A 12268-nucleotide genomic window follows, 5' to 3' on the forward strand; every position below is an offset into this window, starting at 1 on the left:
CATGCACTGTCAACTGTGGGACCTTATATAGAGAGATGTGTGCCTTTCCAAATCATGTCCAATCAATTGAATTTACCACAGGTGGACTCCAATCAAGTTGTAGAAATATCTCAAGGATGATCAATCGAAACAGGATGCACCTGAGCCCAGTTTCAAGTTTCATAGCAAAGGGTCTGAATACTGTTTTTTATTGTAATTATTTACAAAACAAATTCTAACCTATTTTCGTTTTGTCATTATGGGTTATTGTGTTTAGATTGATGAGGAAAATAATTCACTTGATCAATTTTAGAATAAGGCTGTAACGTAAGGGAACCTGCTGTGGGCTGTAGCCTTCCCTGTAGCTCAGTTGGTAGAGCATGGTGTTTCAAACGCCAGGGTTGTGGGTTCGATTCCCACGGGGGGCCAGCACAGGAAAAAAAATAAATGTATGAAATGTATGCATTCACTACTGTAAGTCGCTCTGGATAAGAGCGTCTGCTAAATGACTAAAATGTAAATGTAACTAAAGGTGAAGGGGTTTGAATACTTTCTGAATGCACAGTATATTCAGTCCTGTAGATTGTATTGCTTTGTTATGAGTGTTTTATCAGACTCAAGGTATGACACAGTGTCTCTCTCTGGGTTGGATTAATAGCAGATGAACATGGTGTACATGTGCTTTCCAACAAGGGAAGAGCTACACTGAACAGTGGTGGTTACAATCTATTGATTTATGCATGTCCCTCGGTGCGCTGTCATGCCTCTTTACCCTATGCAATGAATTATCTTTTGCATATAACTTGTTTTCATGTTCTCCTGCAGGGCAAAGCAGCTGTGGTTTGTTTCAGGTGAAACTGCTCTGCTTGAAAATGTTTGCAAAAACTGAAGTCAATATTTTGTTCCCTCCTCCTGTAGCCTATAATCCTCACTGGGGTTTGTATGTGTACATCAGTAGCATATTTTCTTGATATTTCTAGCAGTGATAGTCAATGTATGTAATTGCCATTGTTTGTCGAAACTGACTAACCCAAAAAGGAAACCAGTGGAGCTCAGGCATCTCCGGTCTCCCATGATGAAAATGGAGGTTAACTTTGACCCACAGACAGAGTGGGCGGGGATACTTGTCTAATTGAATTACTGTCTTAATCACACTCCCAGCTTGTAAATATTGTTCTGAACTTCTCCCCCTCAGTGTCTTCAGTTCAGAGACTATTACACACAGTACACATGATTTTACCTCAACTTTGAATTAGCAAAATAAGAACAGTAAATGGTCAAATATTTTTTATTTAATGATATAAGCCCTATAATGGTATTTCACCTGATTAAGTTTAAAACAATCTTAGTTAACCCAGAACTAAAGTCTTGCGTAATTGGTCAGCTGCTCAATTAAGTTCTGGGACCATACATGTTAAGAGAAGGGATTAAGAGATGCTAGAGTGAGGAACAGAACCGGAACAAGGAGCTCCACCCTCTTTCTTCGCAAGTTCCCGGCAAGTCTACGGGCCAAATGTCCCCTCCCCTTCAGAAATTTGAAAGATGCTAACCCCTGCGAAATACAAATAACCAGTGACGAGAAACCCAAACAGACAGATTTTTCGGTTAACACACAAAATCTGTCCAAGAGAGATTAGATTTAAATAAATTCTTAGTTTACTATAATTAACGATTGCATTGGTTGCTTGTTTATTGGACTAATGGACAAATGATTAGATATTTTGTTTCAGCTTTCTCACATCACCCCCTGATGGTATATAAAAATATAACACAGACTGTAAGTCACAGTACTGTATGTCTGAACATGTGGCACAGTACAGGCTTGCCAGGGTCTACAGTACAAAACAGTTGCTGTGTTTGGGCCCCTGATATATTCTATGTTGGAAGGCCTAAGAATATGTATCCAATTATGATGACCATATGAGGTCATACAGTACATTTTACAGTGTAATCTAGAGGCATGATTTAGGTGAGGAAGGACAGAGGCTTGGTGGAAAAAACACTTGTCTGTGAGTGTTAGTTAAGGCCACAGTCATGTCACTTATTACATCGTTCTGGAATGAGCTGCGAAAAAATGTCTGCCAACCCCACTCCCTCTCCAGCCCTTCCACCGAGGGCGAGAGTTATGGGGAGTTTGAGCATGTTACACATTGTACTCTGCAGGTCAAAAGCAGTTTATGGCTATTCAAGATTGGTATTTTTTCAAAATCTGTTTTGTGGTCACACTGGCTTTACATTTCTGGTCCCCAAATCTCTTGACAAGATTATTTAATTTCACTTATTTGTGATTTAAGACACTAGTCCAAATGAATTTCCGTGAAAGACCCATTTCTCCAAAATTGATATTTCAAATAATTTATTTTTCCTTGATTAGCCTTTGCCAAGTAATTTGAGCACTTAAATTACATTTCCAGTCTTTCATGTTCATTCACAAGACATCTTTGGGGAACGAATTAAAAGTAACTGCTGGTTTCGCACTTACTGCACAGAGCCACCCATATTAAAACTGACACCTCAAAATGTCCTGGACAGACATTCGGATACTTGGATTATTACATACAAAATATCTCAATCACCTTTCATGGTAGAGTATCTTAATTGACGTTATCCTTGAAGAGGGTAGTATGACAATAATATGATCAAGCTAATTGTGTTAGTATTCCTGCAGTGCGTCCATGGCCGATTCCAATCTGCAGAGTTTAAAATGTATGGCCACCATTGACCCTCATTGCTTTGCTGGCTTCCTCAAGAGAACCTGCTGTGGGCTGTGTGCCAATCGCTTTCAAATTTAAAGAGGTGATGAGGAAACTACCCAGAGGAGACAAGAAACACATCAGTTCTAGCACAATAAGACTTCTCTCTTTCTTCCATCCAACCTCTCCATTTTAGCAAACCTCCTGAGCACTCATTTCCAGCGACTTTAACCTGTTCTTGTGTTGGGGGACTTATGTAGTCATGAGTCAGTGGACACTTAACTAACAGTGGGGATTATGTTTAAGGAAAGCCTGGGTAAATTGATTGCACTGAGAACTGGGCATTCTGACTTCAATTTCACCAAAGCCTCCACTTACAAACGGAAATCAAGAATTTGTCAAAGCAAGCTGCGTATAATGAGGTGAAACAGAACAAATCCTTAGAGGTGGCAGTCCACGGATAGTCCTGTGCTTCTATGAGGTGTGAACGACCAGCAGCCTGTTCTTGGCTGAAGATTTCAACCACAGTATATGAGAATGACACCTTGTTGGAAACTGTATCATGGACAGTGATGGCACTAAGCGACATGAGCGGCCGCTTAGGGCCCCGCGGGCCACTAGGGGGCCCCAGACCAAAAACGAAAACAAGTCAGTCGTGGTTTCAACTTACTGTTTAGGTTAGAATAATAGAATACACAAGTTGCAATTTCAAAATTTGGTAGAGCATCAGCGGTTTGCCTCTTGTTATGTCTGTCACTAGAAGTCACTCAATTAGCCCATGTCAGCTAACATTTTATAGATTGCTAGGTAAGTTAGTCAAGACAGCTATCTAAACCTTGTAGTAATCATGGCGTAATTACTGACAGGGCACGCAAGGCATGTGCCCAGGGTCCCTGATTATGTTAGTCACTTTACACTCAGATGGAAAAATGTGTAGAATTTCAGGAAATTTGCTATAAAACTGCAACGTTTTCTCTCCACCCCATAAAATAGTTTTTTTAATTGCAGAAAATTCACAAAGAAGGGAGCCACTAAAATGTTTTGCCGCGAGGTAGGGACGGCCCCCAACCAAACTTTGGGACCCCAAAACGCTACAGCCAGCCCTGATCATGGATATCAGTATGTTCATCAGGTTTGCTATGTGAGTATTAAGCATAGCTCTGCTTGTGGCTGCTCGGAGAGAGAAAAGAGAGAGCCAAAGGGGTGGGGGAGGGTAGCATAATTTTTTTGCAGGACACCTGCATGCTTGGTGGGCTCTTTTGATGGTTCTGAACTTGGGGTGAGTGTAAGTACAACACTGTATTTCCTTCGTCAAATCTGTCAGAATGTCACATAACTCTATCGCACCTGACATGCACTTTCAGGGATGGAGGGGAGGGAGAACAGACATGCCTCTGTGGGATCAATCACTAGATCATTACAACCCATTACAAGCCTTTAAAAAGAACTGACAAGTGACAGAGGAAACAAAACAATGGACAGCATTATATTGTTGGGTAGCCTATATTCTTTATTTAACCCCCTTTTCAATCTTGTCTCATCATTGCAACTCCCCAACGGGCTCGGGAGAGGCAAAGGTCGAGTCATGCGTCCTCCGAAACATGACCCGCCAAAACACTCTTCTTAACACCCGCCCGCTTAACCCGGAAGCCAGCTACACCAATGTGTCAGAGGAAACACCGCTCAACTGACGACCGCAGTCAGCCTGCAGGTGCCCGGCCCGCCACAAGGAGTCGCTAGAGAGCGATGAGTCATGTAAAGCCCCAACGGCCAAACCCTCCCTTAACCTGGACTTTGCTGGGCCAATAAGTGTGCCGCTCTATGGGACTCCCGGTCATGGCTGGTTGTGACACAGCCTGGGATCAAACCCGGGTCTGTAGTGACTCCTCAAGCACTGCGATGCAGTGCCTTAGACCGCTGTGCCACTCGGGAGGCTATATTCTAAAAGCTCCACAAGTGCTGTGTATGTGGATAATCAATGAGGATAAGAGAATAACGGCAATGTCATAGCTGCTTCATGGCCCGGGCCTCTAGGTATGATATCAAAAAAAGAACTATAAAAAAATGTGCTGATAAACATTAGGCCTTTTTCTGCCATTCTGTTGGAACTGTCCCTTTCATTGTCTGTCTGACATTGTTAAGCTGTTCGCTGTCTCAGAACCTGTTAAGCTGGCGAGTGAGAGATCACCCTCCCTCAAAAACAGCTGGGTCTGATCTACCTAGTTAATTGACTTTCATTGAACAACAAAAAAAAACAGGAAAACAAACTGTGAGTGGGGTGTCTCGCTTCCTCTTCCGTCTATGATAACAGGACAACACCTCCACACTGAAGTCAGGGATCAATGCAATAAAGTGATGTGGTCAGCCTGGTTCACACACTACAGACAGTGGATGGAATGCTGCCCTGTAGAGCCTCCCTCCCTGTTAGCATTGACCACCACAACACGACTCTCAACATGACTTTAACACAGGCCACTGACTGGTGGTTATGAAAGGGACCATCTACAGGAGGCCATTCTCCCCTGTAAGGGGGAGCACTGTCTTGTCCTCCCTGGGCTGACCTTCCACAGCTCCAATATTACTGCCACCGGGCCCCTGCATGGCCCCTGATCTGTAAATCCCCCCTCTGAGTCTGCACACGGGGACGGATTGGGTTCCAGGGCCACCTCTCTCCCTGTACTGACCCGGCCCATAAACAGGGGGCTTTCATAAGAGATCACAGGTGCTTATTTACAAAATGGCAATTTTCTTCATAATTCCATGTTACTGCATTACCAGATCTTATCACAGGGTCAGTATCATATTCCTGAAGTTTTAGACTTTAATGAAAGATGCTTTGCCTCTGGCTGCAGGTGGCTAAACCAACTAGACCAGGACTCCTGCTGGTCTTTGTCAGGGAATACCAGAGAAAGACATAAGACAGGTATGGGGTCAGGGACAAGGATAGGGATTTGAGATGGAAATGCTGTGTTGCAAAATTTGTAAAGTGATGTGTTCATAGGCAACCAATCCAGTAGCTATATTTTCATTTCAGTTCTGTAATATTTCATTTCCAGGTTGGTTCACTTGTAAGATTGACAACATTGTTTGCCGGTTTCACTATAATATCTAATGTCTATATTTGTAGGCAAAATATTACTTTGTATTACTGTTTAGTTTTAATTGTAATCAAACTAGGTTATATGTTGTAAACATTTTTAAGAGGCACATTTCCTTAAGATTTTGGTAAATAAAGCTAAAGCCTGTCTTTTTACATGTTTTGGAGGAGATGTAATTTCAGCCAGCTAAGGATCATTAAAAAGAGATCATATTAAATATCACTTCTTGAGAGGGAGAGAAATAAAGAGGAGATTTGTCAGTCAATTCTGAGTGACCCAATCCCCTTAGCCTAACGAAAAAGGGGAGAGAGAGGTTTGAGGTCAGCTTTCTGTAAATCTGCCGATGAAATGTTGACAAAACAGCCAATTTTCTCTAATTTCATCGCAGCCTTCTTTCAACAGCCCAGTCACTCAGAACCCCTTCATTTAAAATAGCAACCTTTGACACGTACCTCATCCCTGACTTCTTTGGCCTGGCAGAAATACGTTACAGTTGTGTCTTTCAGGTCAGGTGGATGCCGTTTAAGTCCTTGGCTTCATAAAGGCGGCCTTTGTCTCTTTAGCCTGCTCTCCTGGGCTCGAATAAAGGGATAAGAAATGTAGTTAATAGCTCAGGATTGGCTTAATCATCAGCTGCCATTACTGCTCCAATATCAGCAGGGATGACAGACTTATCAATAACAAAGGCCCAGCTGAACCCTCCACCAGTCCGTCATCTTGATCTCTGCTCCACTAAGCAGGGCTTTCATTTGGGCTAAGCACCGGACAGCACACCTCTCCTTCTCTTCATGGTGTGCCAGATATCACTCATCCCCACAGGCCTCTCTGTGTTCGCTGAAAGCCCAGGCCATAATTTCCACAATTTGCCTTAATTTCTTAGGCAAATGCAATATGATACATTTGAAGACGAAACATTTAGAGCTTCATTGTCATTTGTATCCATGCACCTCTAATTATGATTTTTCTGAGACTAGTGTGCAGTACCTTTGTTCATCTTTGGTAGTTCAGATTTTCAGATCAAATTAAGATATCTAAGCTATTCATTTTCATCGAGGCGCCTAAATATTTAAAGGGACAGATAAAGCGCTAAACAAAAGATGCAAATGCATGGTTTTTGGTTTTAGAATCATTAGAATAATTTTCTCTAGTCTTGCACAATGACAGGGGAAATATGCAGTGTGCTTTCTCTCTCTTTATATATAATGGCAACATTTTCCTTGCTGATATCAGCTACATCCTCCCCCAAACCCTCAACGTCTTCAAGGAGTAACCTGAGAGGGCCGAGAGGTGCTCCCACACCTGGCCGAGCTGGCCCTTTCATTGACAGTCATGGTGAGGACCAGGCACTGACAGACTCAAACACCTGCTATTGGGAAATATGTTCTCCATCAGTGAACTATAGCTTCTCTCTGGACTAGAGGACTGGGAGGCCATTGTTCCTCCTGAGTACTGACAGCCAAGTTATTTCTGGACTCTTGCTGCACATGGAGAACAATGTGTTATTCATGTTATATTTACAAGGAGACAAATGGAATGTCCTCCATTGCTATTAAATGTTATTAAAGTGTAAACCATTTTCTTGCATGTCAAGATGTTGTAGTTCAATTATGTTTGATATTGAAAATTAAAGTGACAGTTGTATGACAATGATAGGATTTCATGGTTCAGGTTATTCTGTTTTTATCCTGAAACAAAGAACTTTGGCATATGTTCATTTTTGGGGGGGGTGGGGGGGGTGAATGTTCTATAGACAAAACAAAACAGTAGAGCTCCCTATTCCTTCACACTGATACCTGAGATCATGACCTTGAACAGATCCTAGCAGCCTTTGCTCCCCAAAGATTTAAGGAGGGAGGGTCATTGGGGAATTTGCTAACTCATCTGGAATAATAAAAATAAAGTGAGGCATCTCAGAGCCTCAAGTCACCCCACCTGGAGCCCCCTCCTGATCCTTGCCACAACACCACTCAAACCCAGTCCCATTAGTTTACCGCCAAAAAGTTATTGGTCAAGTAGCCTAAATGGAACTGAAACAAACAAAGCCTTTTTTCAAGAAAGATTACAACTTCAACAGGAAACCCTTTGATTAGGAGGCTGCTTGAAATGTTATCAATACTATGATCAGCCCTGCAGGTCAACAAAACAATTTCTAATCACCATACCTTGGCAGCACCTTCAGTTCTGTGTCGATCTCTTGAAAAAAGCAAATTACTGTTGAGAATAGAGGAGCAACTTGTTTAACAAGGAGCATGTGCAATGACAAAGCGATTCTGTTCCTTATGTCGATCATCCACCTGCACCCAGATTAGGTAAGATATTCACTAGAGCTGCCAAGCTGTCACTCACACAGAATGAGAAAAAATACACACAGGATCACATTCAGCTCTCTCGTCCATAAATACTGCAGGCTAGGAAGGACAGAGACTACCATAGTCTAAAAGAGTCAAAAAGAAAAGAGCTTTTCCATTCTTGCTTTATAGGAAAGATATAAAGTTGTTTGTTATTTTATTTTTTACAATCATTAGAAATTCAGGTTTGTAAGCTTTAGTTTGTTCATCATCAAAAAGAAAAAGTTGCAGCCATGCACTAACTTGCCAATGACAACAAGGTTGTCCATTTGATATGTTCCAAAGTCCACTGTGTACACAAAGAGTATTTCTGTTTTGAAAGATGTTCATTATGTTGTGTTATCACATTTCCAAATTGACTCCAAATTGATGTATTGATGTCTGTCTTTTACAGAAATCTTTACTTTTGACAAATAAACATGTTATATACAGTACATAGCTTCATACATATGCAAGATTTCAAACTCGCCTCTTTGCATATATTGGTCAATATCCAAGTAGAGAGAAACTAAATGTAGCTTCTGTTCTTTGGATGAATGTTTATTTTGTATTATGGTTAATATGTAAAAATAGATTTGGTTGAGGTGACACAGTTCATTTGACACAACTCTGTTATCTGCAATTGCTACATTAGATCATATGTACAACACTATGTACTGCATTAACTGTAATTCTAATTGTAATTATAAGTGGCTCCCAAGTGGCGCAGCGGTCTAAGACACTGCATCTCAGTGCTAGAGGTGTCACTACAGACCCTGGTTTGATTCCAGGCTATATCATAACCGGCCATGATTGGGAGTTCCATAGGGCGGTGCACAATTGGCTCAGCATCGTTAGGGTTTGGCCGGGGTAGGCCGTCATTGTAAATAAGAATTTGTTCTAAACTGACTTGCCTAGTTAAATAAAGGTTAAATAAAAAATACAAATTATTAAGAAGCTAGACTGATTTATTGGAAATTAAAACTGCAAATCACTTTTGCATTTCAACACTCTAAATCAGGAGGGAGGGACTCCTTGTCAGTAATGTTTCATACTATTGCATAGCTCTGAGATGCAGTATCCTACTGTAAATCAGATTGTGGTGAAGTTACAGTATCGCAGACATACTGTAGCATTAGGCTACACATAAGATATCAACGACTGCAATTCCATCGAATTTTCAGATAAGCATGTATTTCTAAAGAGAAACATATCAAAGTAATGCCACAATATAATTATTGTGACCTTTCCTTTCCTCTGTTTTGCTTTCAAATAACTATATCTCTATGTATCCTTACTATTTTCTTTGCTCCCTATTGCTCCATATAGATTGTTATTTCACAGCCTTCTCTTTAGTCAGTGGCACCCCATGCTGGAGAGACTACAGAACTACATGCAGTACCTTTATGACTGGTTCATAAAGGGTGGATCATTGACTTACTTATTTAACCTTTATTTAACTAGGCAAGTCAGTTAAGAACAAATTCTTATTTACAATGACGGCCTACCAAAAAGCAAAAGGCCTACTGCGGGGACCTGCGCCTGGGATAAAAAATGTAAAATAAATACAATATAAATATAGGACAAAACACATCACAACAAGAGAGACAGGACAACACTACATAGAGACCTAAGACAACAATATAGCAAGGCAGCAACACATGACAACACAGCATGAAAGCAACACAACATAACAACAACATGGTAGCAACACAACATGGTAGCAGCACAAAACATGGTACATACATTATTGGGCACAGACAACAGCACAAAGGGCAAGAAGGTAGATACAACAATACATCACACAAAGCAGCCACAACTGTCAGTAAGAGTGTCCATGATTGAGTCTTTGAATGAAGAGATTGAGATAAAACTGTCCAGGTTGAGTGTTTGTTGCAGCTCATTCCAGTTGTTAGCTGCAGTGAACTGAAAAGAGGAGCGATGCAGGGATGTGTGTGCTTTGGGGACCTTTAACAGAATGTGACTGGCAGAACGGGTGTTGTATGTGGAGGATGAGGGCTGCAGTAGATATCTCAGATAAGGGGGAGTGAGGCCTAAGAGGGTTTTATAAATAAGCATCAACCAGTGGGTCTTGCGATGGGTATACAGAGATGACCAGTTTACAGAGGAGTATAGACTGGAGTGATGTGTCCTATAAAGGGCATTGGTGGCAAATCTGATGGCTGAATAGTAAAGAACATCTAGCCGCTCGAGAGCACTCTTACCTGCCAATCTATAAATTATGTCTCCGTAATCTAGCATGGGTAGATTGGTCCTCTGAATCAGGGTTAGTTTGGCAGCTGGGGTGAAAGAGGAGCGATTACGATAGAGGAAACCAAGTCTAGATTTAACTTTATCCTGGAGCTTTGATGTGCTGAGAGAAGGGCAGTGTACCGTCTAGCCATACTCCCAAGTACTTGTATGAGGTGACTACCTCAAGCTCTAAACCCTCAGAGGTAGTTATAACACCTGTGGGAAAAGGGACATTCTTCTTACCAAACCACATGACCTTTGCTTTGGAGGTGTTCAGAACAAGGTTAAGGGTAGAGTAAACTTGTTGAAGAGTAAGAAAGCTTTGTTGTAGAGCATTTAACACAAAATCAGGGGAGGGGCCAGCTGAGTATAAGACTGTATCATCTGCATAAAAATGGATGAGAGAGCTTCCTACTGCCTGAGCTATGTTGTTGATGTAAATTGAGAAGAGCGTGGGGCCTAGGATTGAGCCTTGGGGTACTCCATTGGTGACAGGCAGTGGCTGAGACAGCAGATTTTCTGACTTTATACACTGCACTCTTTGAGAGAGGTAGTTAGCAAACCATGCCAAAGACTCCTCAGAGACACCAATACTCCTTAGCTGGCCCACAAGAATGGAATGGTCTACCGTATCAAAAGTTTTGGCCGAGTCAATAAAAATAGCAGCACAATATTGCTTAGAATCAAGAGCAATGGTGACATCATTGAGGACCTTTAAGGTTGCAGTGACAGATCCATAACCTGAGCAGAAACCAGATTGCATACATGAGAGAATACTATAGACATCAAGAAAGCCAGTCAGTTGATTATTGACAAGTTTTTCCAACACTTTTGATAAACAGGGCAAAATAGAAATAGGCATAGAACAGTTAGGATCAGCTTGATCTCCCCCTTTAAATAAAGGATGAGCCGTGGCTGCCTTCCAAGCAATGGGAACTTCTCCAGAAAGGAGAGACAGGTTAAAAAGGTTGGAGATAGGCTTGGCTATGATAGGGGAAGCAACCTTAAAGAAGAAAGGGTCTAAACCATCTGACCCAGATGTTTTTGTTGGGGTCAAGTTAGCACCTCAGACTCAGTGACTGCCTGCAGGGAGAAACTTTGTAGCGGGGCAGGAAAAAAAGAGGGAGAAGCATCTGGGATAGTCGCATTAGGAGTGGGAGATGAGGGAATGTTGGATGGGCAAGGAGGCATGGCTGAGTTAAATTGGAATCCTAACTTAAAGAAGAGGTGAGTAAAGAGCTCAGCCATGTGCTTCTTGTCAGTAACAACCACATCATCAACATTAAGGGACATGGGCAGCTGTGAGGAGGAGGGTTTATTCTCCAGGTCTTTAACGGTTTTCCAGAACTTCTTGGGGTTAGATCCACAGAGCGATAACTGCTCCTTAAAGTAACTAACTTTGGCCTTCCGGACAGCCTGAGTGCACTCATTTCTCATTTGCCTGAACGATAGCCAGTCAGCCTGAGTATGCATGTGCCGAGCCTTTCGCCAAATGCAATTCTGGAGGTGGAGTAACTCTGCAAGATCACGGTCGAACCAGGGGCTGAACCTGTTTTAGATTTTCCATTAAGTAAAAAAAATCTCCAGACAGTAGAATATAGCCTATCACATATCATTGCAGTTAGGACATATGAGAGACATTGTGTTTTGAAATTAGGGTTAACTATTCTGGGCAGAAATAGATCACCACATATGTGGTATGATAAAGGAGAGCTGCATTTAGAAAGGCAGCCCAATTCTGATAACTTTTTCCCAGTAATTGGTCTTTCGACCAATCACATCAGATCTTTTCAGAGCTGATATGACTGGTCAAAATACCAATTAGTGAAAAAATATCAGAATTGGGCTGCCTGTCTAAACGCAGCCCATGTGTCCCCAATATAGAGGCATTGGCCTTGACCTCTTGTCCAAATGCAGC

At 41.7% G+C, this 12268-nt stretch overlaps 1 non-coding gene across 1 annotated transcript; it reads left to right on the plus strand.

The window, feature by feature from the left end:
- The first annotated feature begins 331 nt into the window (after window positions 1-331).
- On the plus strand, window positions 332-407 carry trnastop-uca (transfer RNA opal suppressor (anticodon UCA)). The gene has a single exon. It is a non-coding gene; the product is annotated as a tRNA-Sec (tRNA).
- The last annotated feature ends 11861 nt before the right edge of the window (window positions 408-12268 follow it).

Source organism: Salmo trutta, chromosome 27 (genome assembly GCF_901001165.1).
Source record: "Salmo trutta chromosome 27, fSalTru1.1, whole genome shotgun sequence".
NCBI classification, from domain to species: domain Eukaryota; kingdom Metazoa; phylum Chordata; class Actinopteri; order Salmoniformes; family Salmonidae; genus Salmo; species Salmo trutta.